The sequence below is a fragment of the Phodopus roborovskii genome, unplaced genomic scaffold (assembly GCF_943737965.1).
Source record: "Phodopus roborovskii unplaced genomic scaffold, PHOROB, whole genome shotgun sequence".
Lineage (NCBI taxonomy): Eukaryota > Metazoa > Chordata > Mammalia > Rodentia > Cricetidae > Phodopus > Phodopus roborovskii.
Genome location: NW_026125333.1, coordinates 64,839 through 80,879, shown reverse-complemented (window position 1 = coordinate 80,879; position 16,041 = coordinate 64,839). Strand labels below are relative to the sequence as shown.

Genomic DNA, 16,041 nt, shown 5'->3' with positions numbered 1-16,041 from the left:
GTTAGCATCATTGAGTAAATCCTCTAATCTTGTTAGCATAGTGCTTGGAAAGTGAACTTATAATCTGGTTTTGAAAATTTGTTCAGGGTTCATAGAATGATTTTGAAATTTATTTCTGTGTCTTACATTTGCAAGAAAGAATAATGACAGATATACAAAATAACACAGGCTAAGAGGACATAAACCTTTGCACTTTAATATATAATTAGTGAGGTGTAGAGGTAGGATTTGCATCTAATCAAACTGATTTATAAAAGTAAAGCACACAGTTCATGAAATCTTCTATTTATTTTCACAAAATCAGTGTTAAAAATTATTTCAGCATGATTTCTTGAGATTAACATACAGCTAGATGTTGAGTCCATCCCAACTGGCAAGTTTAGGGGGCAGGTATAATATGTTCTTTGTGAATTTCAGCCAAAATACAAAAGATGGGATTTTGATTCACACATGTTATCATTTTTGATAACCATTTTATTACCTGCAAACTATTTATTAGTAGAAATAAACATTTGAATTATAATATAGTTTTAACTCACAATTGTGATATCATCATCTTTCCTCTCACGGGTAGAACTTTTATATTTATTTATCTCAGGAAAGTTCACATTGCATTTTAAACCCCATTTCCTGTAACAATGTATATAGAGGCCTGTTGCTTTCTTTTGTTCAATATAAATTTAACTTTACCTATTGTGTTCAGTTTATTGTTATTTTGTATTGTTGTATTGGATTGATTACACATGATTATATTATTTTACAAGTGCATAATAGAATTCAGTGTTCTTTCCAGGCGTTGGTAATGCACACCTTTAATACCAGCACTTGGAAGGCAGGGGTGGGCAGATCTCTGTCAGTTAGAGGTCAGCCTGGTCTACAGAGCAAGTTCTGGGACAGCCAGGGCAACACAGAGAAACTCTTCCTTAACCCTCTGCCTCTCTCAAAAAATAAAAAAGAATTCACTGTTCTTAAAGTTGACAGTTTATGGCAACTCAGTTATGACAAACTCTCAAAAACCATTTAACTCCGAGATAGGAGTATCACTTGAGCTTGGGAACTCAAAGTCAACCTGGGCCTTTTTTTCCTCAAAGAATTTCTATATGACAAAATACTGATTTTTTTTTCCTGAATGGTTTTCTATTCCAAACTTGTGTTGTCTCATCTTTTTCCTCTAAATTGCTAGTGAGTATGGAAGACAGAGAAAACATAACTACTACTTCAAGAAAAAAATTAAAGTCTGAAGTGGTAGCATAAACCTCTTCAATGGCAGCACTCCAGAGTTAGAGGCAGGAGGATCTCCAAGTTCAAGACCAGTGTAGTCTACAAACTGAGTTCTAGAACACCCAGAATTACTCAGAGAAACCTTTCTTTGAGAAAAAAAAGAAAGAAAATTATCCTTAATAATTCCCACCTCCAACTGAGTATTGCAGGAATTTACGTTTTCAGACTCTAAGGTAATTTGCCATTTAGTCCTACTGTTTCAGTAGTTTCTGTTTTTTAAGCACAGTCTCACATATTTAGAAGACAGATTGTAAAAATTCAGTTACCTTTCTGATGACTTATAATCACAAACCTCAAATTCTGTACTGTAGTTACTTTCCATGGATGCATTTTTATATTATAAACTAATATTGGTTACATGAAAATACCAAAGTGGCATAGAGTTTTTCCTGGTAATTTTATTTATTTCACTGAATGATAATTCATTCTGTGATTTAAATTTAAAAAGCTGTCTTTGTCATATTACTGATGATTACACAATTAAAATATTGCCATTCCACTACTGACCATATGATTTGTGTGAGAAATCATATATGCCAAATGCAAAGTTCATCTTTATCAACAGACGTTTCTTCTGTGAATTCTGTTTCAAATTATTAAACTTGAAAATATTTGTTTATTTACTCTGCAATGGACATAAAATCAGTAATTTATTACAAGAAAACAATGGAATATAAAAAGATAGGAACTAAAGGAAATAGAAATGATACTGTTGATAAAGGCATGCATATATTAATATAAATAAAAGAGAGAACTTTGAAAAATTCACCACAAAGAAGTGATAAACGTTTGGGGCGTTAGATGTATTAAGTCTGATTTGATCATTACGCAGTAGATACATGCATCAAAACATTGCTTGAACCTCATAAATCTGTTTGAGTAGTTTTAATTTTTAAAAAAAGTATAAGAGGATGCAAATCTACATTGCTGAGGGCATAGGGTACAGAACATTGTTATGGAACTTCAAAGACAGATTTGCCTACCACCAAAAGGCCCTGGATTCTGCAGACTCAAACAAAATTCCAAACACAAATATCAACAACAAACTAGACCCAACCATTGGAAAAATCTTTTCTAATGAGTTTCCTAGCAGTAGTAAGGGAGACTATAATTAGAACAGTTCAAATCTGATGATATTTTATAAGATAAACAAGATGTTAACAAAATGTTTAGCTCTAGGTTTTCAAGTTTACCTAAAGAAGTGAGTCCTCTTTTTCTTCAAGTGTTTGGATAAGAGAACAATTTTGTAGATATTTAATTTGATGTTATTCAATAAAAAGTTCCACCTTCACATACGTTCCGATTTGGAATTATTTGGGCAAAGTATACATAATGTGAAATTCTCCAGTGGTGGATATACACAATTACTCACATTTTCAGGCACAAGGTGTCGCTCTTTACTAGGTGGAAAGAGTCCATTCATAAATTGGTCCGAAGAGTCCCGCACTCTACGTACAAAACCGACTCCGTCACTCTGAGAGCTGCAGTTAAAAGGATCCTTAAAATTTTCTCGAGAATCCAGCGAGGTTTGGATCTGAAGACAAGTATCTGATACAGGCAGCGGAAGGAGACATTTTGGAGGCCGATCCATATGCAATGTTAGGTTTTCAGAGACGTGAATCCTGCACTCTGCAACCTCTGCTCTGGCTTCTGCTCCTCGCATCCTGGGAGGCAGGGAGCGGCCAGCTCCATTACTCCGTCCCCGAAGAGGCCAAACACGGCACCTTCGTGGGTCGCATCGCTCAGGACCTGGGGCTGGAGCTAGCGGAGCTGGTGCCCCGCCTGTTCAGGGTGGCGTCCAAGGCACGCGGGGACCTTCTGGAGGTAAATCTGCAGAATGGCATTTTGTTTGTGAATTCTCGGATCGACCGGGAGTCGCTGTGCGGGCGGAGGGCGGAGTGTAGCATCCACCTGGAGGTGATCGTGGACCGGCCGCTGCAGGTTTTCCACGTGGAGGTGGAGGTGAGGGACATTAACGACAATCCGCCAGTGTTTCCTCTTAGAGAACAAAGGCTGCTGATTTATGAATCCAAGCAACCAGACTCGCGTTTTCCGCTAGAGGGGAGCATCTGATGCTGACATAGGGGAGAATGCTGTGTTGGTCTACAGATTAAGTCAAAACGAGTATTTTTCTTTGGAATCACCAACAAGTAGCAAACAGACTAAACGACCATCACTTATATTAAAGAAGACCCTGGATCGGGAGAAAACCCCGGAACTTAATTTGCTACTGACAGCCTCAGATGGGGGGAAAACCCGGAGCTCACCGGTACAGTTCGGCTTTGGGTTCATGTATTAGATGTTAACGATAATGACCCGGAGTTTGACCATTTAGAATACAAAGTAAGAATAATGGAAAATGCTGCTAAAGAAACTCTTGTCATAAAATTAAATGCTACAGATCCAGACGAAGGTGTGAACGGGCAACTGGAGTACTCTTTGATGTCAATCAAGCCCAGCGGGAAGCCTTTATTTACACTAGATGAAAACAACGGAGAATTGAGGGTCAACGGAACTTTGGATTATGAAGAAAACAAGTTTTATGAAATTGAAGTTCTGGCCACGGATAAGGGGACCCCCCCAATGGTAGGTCACTGTACAGTCTCGGTAGAAATCTTAGACACCAATGACAACGCTCCTGAAGTGACGCTGACTTCCCTGTCCCTCCCAGTAAGAGAGGATGCCCAGCCAAACACAGTCATTGCTTTGATTAGCGTTTCGGACCTTGACTCTGGTGTCAATGGCCAAGTGACCTGCTCTCTCACACCCAATGTCCCCTTCAAGATCGTTTCCACCTTTAAAAACTATTATTCCCTGATATTGGATAGCAGCCTGGACCGCGAGAGCGTGCCAATCTATGATTTGGTTGTGACCGCCCGCGATGGGGGCTCGCCCTCGCTGTGGGCCACAGCCAGCGTGTCCGTGGAGGTGGCTGACGTGGAACGACAACGCGCCCACGTTCCCGCAGCCCGAATACACGGTGTTCGTGAAGGAGAACAACCCGCCTGGCGCGCACATCTTCACGGTGTCGGCCATGGATGCGGACGCACAGGAGAACGCGCTGGTGTCCTACTCTCTGGTGGAGAGGGAGGGTGGGCGAGCGCTTGCTGTCGAGCTTCGTGTCTGTGCACGCGGAGAGCGGCAAGGTGTTCGCGCTGCAGCCTCTAGACCATGAGGAGCTGGAGCTGCTGCAGTTCCAGGTGAGCGCGCGGGATGCTGGTGTGCCTGCCCTGGGCAGCAATGTGACTCTGCAGGTGTTTGTGCTGGACGAGAACGACAACGCGCCCACGCTGCTGCCCCACGGAGCTGCCAGAGCCGGTGGGTCAGTGAGCGAACTTGTGCCTAGGTCGGTGGGTTCAGGGCACGTAGTGGCGAAAGTGCGCGCTGTAGATGCAGACTCTGGTTACAATGCGTGGCTGTCTTATGAGCTGCAGCCGGCAGCAGGGGGCTTGCGCAGTCCGTTTCGCGTGGGTCTGTACACGGGTGAGATAAGCACAACACGCGTCCTGGATGAGGCAGATGCCCCTCGACAGATCCTATTGGTCCTGGTGAAGGACCATGGAGAGCCCGCACTGACAGCCACTGCAACTTTGTTAGTATCTCTAGTGGAAAGCGGCCAAGCTCCAAAGTCCTTTTCACAGACGGCAGGGCGTGCTTCAATTCCAGAGGCGTCGCTGGTGGATGTGAACGTGTATCTAATCATCGCCATCTGCGCGGTGTCCAGCCTGTTGGTGCTCACGCTGCTGCTGTACACAGCGCTGCGCTGCTCAGCAACGCCCACCGATGGAGCTTGTGCTCCCGGGAAGCCCGTGCTGGTGTGCTCCAGTGAGGTGGGGACTTGGTCATACTCGCAGCAGAGGCGGCAGAGGGTGTGCTCTGGAGAGGGTCCGCCCAAGACAGACCTCATGGCCTTCAGCCCCAGCCTACCCCCCAATCTGGATAGAGATGAAAGGGAAAGACAAGAATCAGAATCAAATCACCCTGGACAGGTGAGTTTTTTGGGAAATCCTGCCTTTCCAGTAAATGCATATAAAATTATTTAGAATTCAGTGTTCATGGAAAAATTAAAAAAGAGTATTCTACATTTTGAGCGCTGTTTCAAGGAACAACCTCTGTTAGTAAAACACCAGATGTGCATATATCCAGCTTTGAAATTATATAATCAGGGTTTTACAGTAAGAAGTGCCCCATTTGTTTAAAAATGTGGTTAAGAAATATTAGAGGTTCCCCAGATGATTTCGCCTGAAGTAATCATTGTTTTGCTTAAGTAAGTCATATCACTTCGCTTCTAAGTCTCAGTGAAGTGCATAGTCAGAGCAGAGTGCTTAAATTCGCTCATGTTTGTCTGTTAGCGGTACTTTGCATTGATAGTTTCACTCTCTTCAATCAGTGGCTTTAAAAATGTGTCAGCAATGGATCCGTTACCACTAGCTCTGAATTGATTTACTACTCCCCCAGCAGTTGTTAAATATCCTCTATCTCCATAGTAAAATTCATCTTCAAATTACTTGGAGAAAATAAGTCCAGTCTTGCATTCTAATATGGTGCTACTATTGAACAAATCATCCAATCCTGATTTTTCCGTGAAAGTGCAAGAGATTTATTAAGTACTATAGATCCAAAGAAGGCTGGCTCATACTTCCAAAGTAAACTAAGCAAATAAAATTGTTCAATTAAATCGTGCACATTTGTTAGTTGCCTTCTTGTATTCATATTATTGATGCTCATTTGCATCCTTTCCTAAGCTTTATTTTTTATTCTAGAAAGGAAAAGTTAAATCTATTGATGTGCATACATACTAATAACTATTCATTGTTTTCATCTTTTAATTTTTTTGTAAATGCCTTATCACTAATATCTTAAATCTTTTTCACTTGTTTAATTTCATCTAAAGAACCTAGTAAAGACCATTCATGTCTCTGGGTTCTTCTAGCTCTGAGCCTCTGAGGTAAGTGCAGAAGTAGGGAATCGGTCATGCATTTGGGGTGCATTCAAAGCACTCTCTCCTAAATTGTACTATATACCATCTGGCACAATTGAAGACCATTCTTGGACTTGGGTTAAGAGCTTTTATTTTATTTTAAAAGTATTGCATTAATTTATTATTTATTGTGCATGTGTGCACATGCCACAGCATGTGGAGGGCATTTTGCAGGAGCCCATTCTCTCCTTCCACTGTGAATTTCAGGAAATTTACCACCATGTGAAAGGCCTGGTAGTAAATTATAGAGTTTGATCTGGGGGTTGATGAAATTATAAAGCCCATGCTTCTGATTTTGACAGTGATCTATAGGCTCTTCAATGTGTTTATATGCAAGGCACTCTTGAATTAATGAATATAATTAATTATGGAAGGTCTTTTAATTCCTTCTTTCATCACCATTTTGACTTACTGAGGAGTACAGTCTGAGTAACTACTAACTGACCTGCAGGAAAAGATTTAGAAGCAAAATGTCAGTATCAAATTCACACCTTTGCTTTATTTGGTAAGATTAGGATCCGGTGAAACACTCCCAGTCTTTTGCATGCTTGCATTCTATTGTCATCTTAGAAAACTGGGGAATCTTCAGGTGTTGATTTAGCGCTTTAGTTTTTTTGTTTTTCAAGACAGAGTTTATTTATGTATCAGAGACCTAGCTGTCCTTGAACTTGCTTTGTAGACCAAGCTGGCCTTAAACTCACAGAAATCCACCGGCCTCTGCCTCCTCAGAGCTGGGACTAAAGGTATATACCACAACCCCATCTTGATTCAGTATTTTAAATGAAACTGTTTTATTCTTGCCATTAATCGATTCATGTGCTTTGATTTGAAGTATGAGAGTCATAGCAGCTGCATGAAAAGCCATCACATTTAAGCAAAAAATACCACCTCTCACACATATGATGAATTCTAATGTTCTCTAGATTTATGAAAAAAGATTTTTTATAGAGTATTGTTAGATAAACTGTTCTAGCTTTCTTTTTTATGAAATGGTGGAACCCTTGATTTTCTCCACATGTTTCCAAGAAAGTGCTGTGAAGAACAAATAGCATTGTGAATTGTAAGTTATGAGAGGTCAGGGGTGCATATACTATGTATCATTCTCCACGAAAACAACACATTAGAGTAGTTTCTGTCACACCTTATTTCAAAAAGGGTTTTCTGATAAACTTTGAAAAGAAAATATCTTAAAACCACAAAGTAACCGCTCATACATCAATTAAACAGCATTCACAAATAATCCATGGGAATATTCAAAAGCTGGATTAGAGTGGCCCAGGAAACAGTGATCCAAACCAAGAACCCAATGATCTTTCTTGTATTTGTATAATAAGTCACATGATGTCGCTGTGCAGCTAGGAGGAAGGAGAATATTTTGGTTCTGGCACCCAGATTTTACCCATTCACTTAACAAACTCAACTACATGGAAACCAAAATACTCTATAAAGTTTTAAATGAACACAGAAAATAGAGACCGCTTATAAAATATCTCATGAATGCTTCCTTAAAGGCGACGGTTCCAATCAAAATGCCCCCAGTATCTGCGATGTTGTTTTATTGATGAAGAGGCCGGAGATTCCAGTGTCTGCTGTCCCTCTCTTCTGCTCCTTGAAGCCTGGGACGCAGGGAGAGGGCAGCTCTAGCTATCCATCATCGTGGAGGAAAAATGGGGCACCTTCGTGGATAACATTGCGTAGTACTTGGGGCTGGGACTGGCGGAGCTGGTGCCCTGTTCAGAGTGGCATCCAAGGGCTGCGGGGACCTTTTGGAGGTAAATCTGCAGAATGATATTCTCCGATCAACCTGGAGGCGCAGTGCGGGTGGGGTGCGGGGTGTAACATCCACCTTGGAGGTGACCTTGGACCGGCCACTGCATGTTTTCCCTGTGTAGATGGAGGTGGTCAAGGAGGTCAATGATAATTCGCCCATGCTTAGAGAAAGAACAAAAGATGCCGATTTCTTTCCTTTTAATTAAAAAAACAATGACTTATGTAGTTTTATTTTATGTGCATTGGTGTTTTACCTAAATGTATGTATGTGTGAGGGTGTCAGATCCCCTGGAAATGGAGTGACAGACAGTTGTGAGCTACAATGTGGGTCCTCTGGAAACGCAGCCAATGCTCTTTATTGCTCTCCAGCCTTCCAAAGCCACTTATTTCTGAATTTGCCTCTCTGGACACTCAGTTTCCTCTAGATGGCGCTTCTGAAGCTGATATTACCTATATATTAAGTTTCAAAGAGCATTTTCACTTAAAATAATGATTAACAAACAGATAAAAAGAACAGTGCTTGTTCTAATGTTTTGGAAGCTGTTGGACAGAGAGGAAACATCACAACTTCCGCTGTTGTTAACAGTGATTGAGGGTGGTAAACCGGAGCTAACAGGATCTATTCAGATTCAAATAGCATCCTGAGGTGGGCGGAAATGGCCCACACCTTAAATCACAGCTCTCTGCAGGCAGAGGCAGGGGGGATCTCTGAGTTCAAGGCCAGCCTAGTCTAAAGATAGAATTCCAGGGCAGCCAAGGGTACACATAGAGAAACCCTGTCCATAAAGAACCAAACCAAACCGAACAAGACCAAAAAAACAAAACAAAAAACCCCAAACCAACCAACCAACCAACAAAAACCAACCAAACAAGCAAAATCACCCCAAAACAAACAAACAAAAAATAATCATGGATATGAATGACAATGCACCAGAGTTTGATAAACCCACTTGAAACAACAAAAATAAAAACAACAACAAGAAAGAAATGACACTTTTGTAGTTCAACTAACTGCTTCTGATCTAGATGAAGGTCAGAACAAAGAAATTTCCTAGAACAAAGAAATTTCCTGTGAGTTCTGAATGATTCAGCCTACTAGTGAGAACATAAAGTTTTAAATAAATCCAGACACAGGTGATGGGAAGCTGGATTTTGAGAATAGGGATATGAAATTCAGGTCAACACAATGGATAAGAGTTCTTTTCATGGTATGTCATACTGCGATTGGTCTGAGCGAAAGCTCTGGATGTGAATGGCAATATCCTTGTCATTCCCTGTGTTAGAAGATGCTCAGGTGGGGACAGTAATCACCCTGATCAGCCTGTTGGACTTCAACTCAGGTGCCAACGGGCAAGTGACTTGCTCCTACACCCACATCTCTTTAAGCTGGTGTCCACCTTCAAGAATTACTATTCGATATTCTGTATAATGCCCTGGACCATGAGACCACAGCTGACTATAAGGTTGTGGTGACAGTCCGGGGAGAGGGGCTCGCCCTCACTGTGGTTCACAGCCAGTGTGTTGGTGGAGGTGGCTGATGTGAACAACGTGCTTGTGTTCATGCAGCCCTAATACATGGTGTTGGTGAAGGAGAACAACCTGCCTGGCGCACACATCTTCAGTGTTGGCCATGGATGCAGACTGGTGTTCACATCAGCCACTAATATTTGATTATTGTATGATATTGAAGTGTATTGTATGGACAGGCCTTCCATTTAAAAGAGAGGATTAGCAGTAGAGTTGGAGCATCATTTTCTTCAGGAATGTTGTAAAGGATAGGTAACACTTCAGTAGTAAGGGTTCACAGATGGAATATAAGTGTGAATAAAGGAGTGTTCTCTTAAGAATGTGAACTTGAAAGATCAGCGGTGGGAATATTATGACAAGGGGAAGCTCATAGAGGAGCTTCTGAAAATACTTAGGTATCAAGCAAATAGAGACACTCTGCCCAAGACAGGGTTTCTCTGTGTAGTTCTGACTGTTCTGTAACTTGCTCTGTAGCCTAGGCTGGCCTTGAACTCAGTGATCTGCCTGCCTCTGAGTGCTGGGATTAAAGGCATGAATTACACCTGGCTGAGCAGTGGAGATTTAAAAATCTGTGGTAGAAATGAATCGAAAGAACTAGATTGACTGGATATAAATGATAGAGCCAGTCATGGCGGAACACGCCTTTAACCCCGGGGGACAGAGGCAGGAGGATCTCTGTGATTTTTAGGTCAGGCTAGTCTATCTAATGAGCTCCAGGACAGCCAGAGCTATATAAAGAGACCCTGTCTCAAGAAAAAAAATGAATATAAATCATAAGGGAAATACAAATGAAGTAGAATAAGGTAGAAAATCCCATATGGATTTATTGATGTATGTAGTGATTTACTTAAAGCATTGCTTGTATTGCGTATTTGCCAAGCATTTGCTACCTGGAATAGAATGACTGAAGAAATAGCTGAAACAATGGGCTGTTTCCCTAAGCAATCTGCTAACTTCTGCTTCTGTAAAATCTCACTTACTTGTTTGTCCTACTTTGTGGGTATAAAATGAGAGTGTGAACTATAATCTGTGACCCAGGCCTTTCAGGAACTATCCTGTCTTTTGACACTACTGACATCTGCTCTCACTGGTGTGGGAATGCTTATGCTAGAAAGATTCCCATAACAAAATTCAGTGACATTTGTATTTTTAGTTTGGTGTACTGGGGGTGGTGGCTTATGTGTGTTTGAGCAGGTAGGAATCTGGAGGAACACTTCAGAACCTGTTGCTAACTTAAGAACCTTTGTGATGGAATAGCATTGTGACTCAAAAGATGGTTCTAGAACTCACAGGGGGTAGTTATACATACATATTGAGGCATAATTCCTCACCAAGAGACAGATAGAAAAATAAAAATAATATTGAAGGGAAGGATTTAGGTAGGCACACATGTTCATTTCTGACACTGCTGTAACAAGTTATCTCACATTTGTCTCACAGGTTTTCAGGACATAAGTCTAAAGTGAAGACATAAAGTATGAATCAAGGGACTGTAGCCATTACAAGAGTAATGCATGTTAGAAATAATAGAGCAAGAAAGAAAAAAAAGTCTATTCTTTGTTTGTATTGGTTTCTGGTGGCTGTTGACATTCCTTGGTTTGTGAATACACCACTTTCAATTTCTGCCTTTATAGTCATATTGCTTTCTCTTCTTCATGTCTTCTTAGCTGTGTTTTTGTTTAATAAAGGCACATGTAATGGCACTTATGCTGACTAGGTTTCTCCAGGGTAAATTATTCTGGTGTTTGAGCATTGCAGTTGTGTGAAGAAAAACAAAGAAAGGAGACATTGGATATAAGGCAAACAACATGGAAATAGAGGAAAGTAATTAAAATAAGTCATAATAGACATAATAAATATTTTTGCTAGATCATGGGGTTGACCTACATTGAGAGACAGATGGCAGAGTGGTTAAGAGCACTTGTTACTGTCATAGAGGATCCATAGTGACTGACAAATATCCAGGAAACTGAAACCCTCTTCTGGCTTCCATGGACACCAGACATGTGTACATGAAGACAAAATATATACACAAATAAAATAAGTAAGTTAATAAATGAATAGTTAATATAGATAAATGTTGCTATAGGAAGAAAACCCTTGATTTCATGCTTGATAATTCATCTTAATGGAAAAACCATCAAGTCATGAAGTAAAAATGAACTTGAAAAATTGAGAAAGAAATGAAAATATGAAAAAAATGTCTGTAGGTAAGAGGAATACACATATTTGTGTGTCCAGTTGAGACAGATGGGAATGCCAATGTCTAGGGTCAACATGGATAATAAACAGCTTTATACTGAAGATCAATAAGAAGAATAGTTAATTGTGTTGGAAACTGAAGCGAATGGTTGAGAAGTAAGGTGAACAGAAGATTGATTCTAGGGGGTCTAAAGGCCATACTGCAAATGTTTTACTTATGTGGAGAGGTAAGGAGGTGGTATGTGTACAGCCCGGTAGACATGAAACATCAGGAAGAATCAAGGGACTAATCCCATGACAAGAGTAAAGCACATGGTAGAAATAATGGAACAGGAGAGGAGGATTGTGTGGGCAAGAGAATACAATGGTCTACATGGATTTTCAGAGGTGATTAGAGGTATAGAAATGAACCAATGACCATTTCCTATAGAGTTGTTTACAGACTAGGCAAGTTGGAGCCATATATAATATACATTTATTTTAAGGGTTCTTTGTTTATGTATTTCATGTATATGTGTGCTCTGTCTACATGTCTGCCTGCACACCAGAAGAGGGCTTCAGATCCCATTATGGATGGTTGTAAGCCAATATGTGGTTGCCAGGAATGGAACTCAGGACCTCTAGAAGAGCAGCCAGTGCTCTTACCTGCTGAGCTATCTCTCAAGCCCCTGCATTTATAGCATATAAAATATATCTTTCATTGTACTGTTTAGTCTGAAACTTTATGACTTGGTAGTTATAACAACAGATAACATTCTTTTGCTAAGGAGGTATTAGCATCATTGTCTAGCTACTGTTAAGTACTTGGAAAAAATCAGAGTTAAGCAATACCAGAGTTTCTTCTACTGATGATGAAATTAAGATGTGGTAGTGAAAAAGCAAGTTTATTGAACTGGTAGTAGCTTAAATTATACTAACCAATAAGATGCTACTTCTTGGTATGTTTTCACAAGATGAACTGAAAACATCAAAACGTTTTAGATAGATGTTGGGTATTCATGTAAACACACAAACATACTACATGTAGACACATCTTTTAAAGTACAAACATTTCATCCATCCTTGGAACTTATGAACATGGTACATTACTTGAATGCTTGTATATAACTGCCCATCTTTCACATCATGTGTTCTACGCAATCATTATGTTTCCATTTGGAATTAATGAGTGAAGGTCTTGAAACTATTATAGGAAAAGAAAATTGCTAACAAAACATGCATTACTATGAGAACTAGAGACCAAAGCCAAATGTATAATGATCACTAATATAAAGTTTCACAACACACATACACACACACAAACACACACACAGTTTGCAGACTATTGCAAGACACATACCACTTGTTAAGTAACACCTGATGCTTATAGAGTAAATCATGTACTGTTCCTGGAAGGACAAATATTAAATTCATAAATACATACTTGCAATGGAAAATTCAGAAAATGCAAGGAATAAAGGCTTACATCAATGGAAAACATTACCCAGTGATCGCTGCACTTACACATTCATGCCTCATGATGTCGCTCTCCACTGAGAACTTTATATTTCGCAAAGAAAGTCACTTCCTTCAGAGAACTCGTTGTGAATTCTCCAGTACCAGGGACATCGTCAAACCAGTTTTTAAGAGGCAGTTTCAGGTAAGATATTCTGTATACTGTAGCTATCACTGAATCTTTCTGAGTGTACCATGTTGTTATTTTGGCAAAGTAGCCCAGAATCCTGGTGCCTCCTACTCTGGCTTCTCGCTGTCTGGGAGGGCAGGGAGCGGCCAGCTCCATTACTCCGTCCCCGAGGAGGCCAAACACGGCACCTTCGTGGGCCGCATCGCTCAGGACCTGGGACTGGAGCTGGCAGAGCTGGTGCCCCGCCTGTTCAGGGGTGGCGTCCAAGGACCGCGGGGACCTTCTGGAGGTAAATCTGCAGAATGGCATTTTGTTTGTGAATTCTCGGATCGACCGGGAGGCTCTGTGCGGGCAGAGCGCGGAGTGTAGTATCCACCTGGAGGTGATCGCGGACCGGCCACTGCAGGTTTTCCACGTGGAGGTGGAGGTGAGGGACATTAATGACAACCCGCCAGCGTTCCCCGAAACCAACAAAAGCATAATGGTTGCAGAATCAAGACCTCCAGAAACCAGATTTCCACTAGATGGCGCATCGGATGCAGATATAGGAGTCAATCTCCGCCTTGACCTACCGATTGGAGCCCAGTGATTACTTCGCTTTGGACACGCAAAATAATCGTGAGCGAACATCTTCATTATCACTTGTGTTAAAGAAATCATTAGATCGAGAAGAAATTAGGGAACATAGTTTATTACTAACAGCCAGTGACGGAGGCAAGCCGGAGCTGACTGGCACAGTTCAGCTGCTCATCACCATCCTCGATGTGAACGACAATGCTCCAGAGTTCGAACGGTTCATTTATAAAGTTAGAGTGCTTGAGAATGCACGAAATGGAACATTGGTGATCAGCTTAAACGCCACAGATCCTGACCAGGGTACAAATAGTGATATAATCTACTCCTTCAGGCGGCCTGTATCTCCTGCAGTGGGGCGTGCATTTAGTATAGATCCCAATAGCGGAGAAGTTAGAATGCAAGGCCAACTAGATTTCGAGGAAAATAAATTATATGAGATACCAGTGGAGGCAGTGGACAAAGGGAATATCCCAATGACAGGCCATTGTACCCTTCTGGTGGAGGTGCTAGACGTAAATGATAATGCACCGGAGGTCACGATTACTTCCTGTCACTTCCAGTCAGAGAAGATGCCCAGCCAAGCACTGTCATAGCTCTGGTCAGTGTGTCCGACCGTGACTCAGGTATCAACGGGCAGGTGACCTGCTTCCTGAGCCCTCATGTCCCCTTCAAGCTGGTGTCCACCTTCAAGAATTACTATTCGCTCGTGCTGGATAGCGCCCTGGACCGAGAGACCACAGCTGGCTATAAGGTGGTTGTGACCGCCCGCGATGGGGGCTCGCCTCGCTGTGGGCCACAGCCAGCGTGTCCGTGGAGGTGGCTGACGTGAACGACAACGCGCCCACGTTCCCGCAGCCCGAATACACGGTGTTCGTGAAGGAGAACAACCCGCCTGGCGCGCACATCTTCACGGTGTTCGGCCATGGATGCGGACGCACAGGAGAACGCTGCTGGTGTCCTACTCTCTGGTGGAGAGGAGGGTGGGCGAGCGCTTGCTGTCGAGCTTCGTGTCTGTGCACGCGGAGAGCGGCAAGGTGTTCGTGCTGCAGCCTCTGGACCATGAGGAGCTGGAGCTGCTGCAGTTCCAGGTGAGCGCGGGGATGCTGGTGTGCCTGCCCTGGGCAGCAATGTGACTCTGCAGGTGTTTGTGCTGGACGAGAACGACAACGCGCCCACGCTGCTGCCCCACGGAGCTATCGGAGCTGGCGGGGCAGTGAACGAGCTTGTTTCTAGGTCAGTGGGTTCCAGGGCATGTAGTGACGAAGGTGCGCTCAGTGGATGCGGACTCTGGTTACAATGCATGGCTGTCTTATGAGCTGCAGTCAGAAGCAGGAGGCATGCGCAGTCCATTTCGTGTGGGTCTGTACACGGGCGAAATTAGCGTAACGCCGCGAGCTGGACGAAACGGATGTGCCGCGCCAGCGTCTGTTGGTGCTGGTTAAGGACCATGGTGAACCCGCCCTGACCGCCACAGCCACGGTGCTAGTGTCTCTGGTGGAGAGCGGCCAGGCACCCAAGATCTCTTCGCTCGCTTCTGAGAGCACTGCATCTTCTGAGGCGTCGCTGGTGACTGTCAACGTGTACCTGATCATCGCCATCTGCGCGGTGTCCAGCCTGTTGGTGCTCACGCTGTTGCTGTACACAGCACTGCGATGCTCGGCTGCACCCACGGAGGGCATATGTGGGCCAGGGAAGCCCGTGCTGGTGTGTTCCAGCGAAGTGGGGACCTGGTCATACTCACAGCAGAGGCGGCAAAGGTGCACAGGGGTGTGCTCTGCAGAGGGTCCACCTAAGACCGACCTCACGGCATTCAGCCCGAGTCTCCCACCCATGTTAGGCTCTGCAGAAGAAACGTGCCAGAAAGAAAGGCATGGAGAACATTTGAAAGAGGTAAGTTTATAACCATTGTTTTTTTTTTTTTTTTTTTTTACTTATTTTAACCTTCTTTCCTTCCTTCCTTCCTTCCTTCCTTCCTTTCTTTCCTTCCTTCCTCCTCCCTCCCCTCCCCCCCCCCGCCCTGGAAACAAGGTTTCTCTGTGTAGCCCTGGCTGTCCTAGAACTCACTGTAGAACAGATTGGC

General features: G+C 42.6%; 1 pseudogene; it reads left to right on the top strand.

Moving 5' to 3' along the window:
- Positions 1-2,664: 2,664 nt before the first annotated feature.
- Positions 2,665-15,863, top strand: LOC127214192 (protocadherin alpha-11-like; annotated as a pseudogene).
- Positions 15,864-16,041: the final 178 nt, after the last annotated feature.